Here is a 2909-nt window from a genome sequence, read left to right as displayed (position 1 = left end):
GAAAGAGGCCAGGAGAAGGTGTGGGAAGCAGAAAAGCGATGTGAGGTAGCAAGGAGGGATTCTGAAGTGGTCCCTATCCCTCAGGGCTGTGTTTCCATTCCACTTTGCTCTATGGTGCCAGTTTTAAGGAGCATTACTGATGGAGATGCAGGTGGTCCACCATCTGGTCTTTACTAAAGTGTGTTTCCAGTCCTGAGTGGCTTCTGGGCAGGTTTTGTCTGGGAATGTGATTCATTCACAGCCTAACAGTGACATCTGACAGCACTGAAAAGCTACAAATACCCTTCACTGATCAGCCACTGATAGTTCTGCCCAAAACCTCCTTTCCCTTCTTGGTATTCTCATTTCCCTATCTCCATCTCATCACGAGCCCTCTGAGATTTCCACACAGAAACCATTTCCCCAAGGTGTCCATGACCTGTCCCCAGACTTGGTGTGCCCCTGGGAAGAGCTGCCTACCTGTGCTGTAGGTCTGAGGTCCAGTCCCCACGCAGGCAACTCAGACTGAGTGTGGATGTGGTTGAACGTGACTGTCTTTGGAAGCCTTAGCCCATGGTCACCATCCACCTCCAACTGCTGAAACAATCTCTTCTCTGGCCTTGACAAACTTTGGCTCACTGCTATGTGCTCAAAATGTTACTGTGAATCTGTCAGTCTGAAGAGGTTGACATGCTCCTTGAGCCTGTCTGCTGGCTTACCCCTTCTGCTGTATTATGAAGTTTCCTTCATTTGATTTAATTTAATGTCCTTTCATTTCATTGTCCAGTCCATCTCACTACAACTATCAGCTCCCATTCACTCTTCAGAAATGGCCTCCAGACTCTGAGTGGCAAACAAAGCTGATCTTCATTACCCACCTGTCATGAATTCAAGGGGTTGCTTCAGAATGTGCTCCAGGCCATCCCCTGGATGAATTCCTACTGTAAGGAAAATGCCTTTCCTTGTCAGCTCTCCTGTGGTGAAAATATTTGGATTCTCTGTATGTCCACTGAGCTGGAGCAATATCTCCTTTTGTAAGTTTCTTTGAGCCCTTTGCTTTATAAATTTTAAATATAAAGGTTTAATTCTAGGTTTTACAGTGGTCCTGCTTTGATCTTGCATTTTGAAATGCCATTAAAGATGTTTTTTTTTAAAAAACAAGAACGAGGATTTAATGAGCCCTGTGGAAACTGGAGGTGGGCTCTTAAGCTGTATACCACATATGCATTACATTCCTCACCTTCCAAAATATACCTTAGGCATCTCATTTTTTAAGAGAACAGCATTCCTCATATGTCTTCAGCAAAGCTTTAGAATGATTTATTCTTGTGTCCCTTGTTAAAAGAAAACTGCTGTACTATCAGAGCCAGAGGCTAGGAGAAATGTGGCTACCTTTGCTGGTTTTCCTCTTTTCAGTGCTTTAAGAAAAAAAGAGAAGCAGAAGTAAACCCTTTCTCCAGTACTTCTCCATGTCTCAACAGCTGCAGTTCCTCACAGGTTATACTTAACTGCTTATTTTTAGATGGGGGGGGTTCCTTTGGTTCCTTTTTGCTTATTGGTGAAAACACACCAGCTTTCAGTGTTCACTCTGGGTCTCCACTTTATTCCACTTTCACTCCCAAGTGGTTGACCTATTAACAAGAAACTTATGGTGCTCTGCTTTGGAAAGCTCCTTCTCTAAAGGTGAGTCCTTAAACATCTGCCAATATACTTCAGGATCTGTGCTCAAATTCCTCCTAAAATCTCTCCCGTGCCACAACTTCTTAGAGGAGGCTGGAGAATAGTAAGGAGGCTGGTGTGTGGAGGACTTTTTACCTGTGTTGCCTCTCAGTCCTGCCTCTTGATTTCATTTCCTCTGGCTGTGTCTCTTTCCATACAGTCTCAGATTGGCTGTAAGCTGCTCGGGGAGCAGGCAGTGCACTCACAGGGGCAGGGGTCCTGGCTGCTACTAGGGCAGGCATGGAAACTACAAATAACAGGCAGCAAACCCACCAGGTAAGGGCTACAGTGCAGAGAACTGGTAACATGAAAAGCTGGGAGGCAATTTTCTCTCTGTGTTAGATAACTATGGATGCCCTGAATTTCAGGAAAGCCTACTGGATATAATTCATGTTACAGTAGGGGGAAACAAAGCCTAGACTCTAAAAAAATAAATACCAACAACTGTAGCACAAAGAAGGAGGATGCACACACCACACACCCCCCCCAAATCCTTCTGGACACTCTGCTTGTCAGCACAAGTGCACAAGAATATCAACCCTCTGTCCCTTGAGAAGTCATGGAAGGAGAATTGCTGGGATACTGCTGTCCTCAGCTCAGCTGAAGCTGGACTGAGGGCACAGGCTTAGAACTAGAGAGCAGCATCTGCAAATCCAGGTTAGAAGCTGACAGAAAGGACACATTTCTGAGAGACCTAAAAATCAGTGGTTTTGTGATGTGAATTGTGGTTCCTTCAGGAACCAAGACTGATCCACCAAACTTGGTCATATCTAGGCCTTTACTAACACTAATCAGGTTTTAGTCCTTTAATGGTAACGAAACAATATTTTTCCAGTCACTGTGTTATTTCCTTTTCTCTTTACCTATTGTTTTGTAAAAAAAAGATTTTTTTCTTCAGCCATACCACTTAGAGGTCTGGATTTTTTTTTTCAAATGACAGTGCATTTCAAAACCCCAATAGGTCTGTGGCAAACTGACATGGTAAAAGCGTGAACTGTTTAACATAAGAAGACATGATCTCACATTCTGAGTTTAACAAAATATCCTGAAACCAGATACTTATGCAAATGATAAGCTTCTCTTCTCTCCATTACATCTTAAGCAATTCACCAAGCAAGTTCCTGTCATAGAAGAAAAAAAAACCATGGGCAGCGTGATACAGGCTTTAAATTATGAAAAGAATTTTGTGAATATTAACATTCTCCAGCAGG

Source organism: Merops nubicus, unplaced genomic scaffold (assembly GCF_000691845.1).
Source record: "Merops nubicus isolate BGI_N331 unplaced genomic scaffold, ASM69184v1 scaffold11074, whole genome shotgun sequence".
In the NCBI taxonomy this organism is placed as follows: Eukaryota; Metazoa; Chordata; class Aves; order Coraciiformes; family Meropidae; genus Merops; species Merops nubicus.
Note: the sequence above shows the minus strand (reverse complement) of the source record.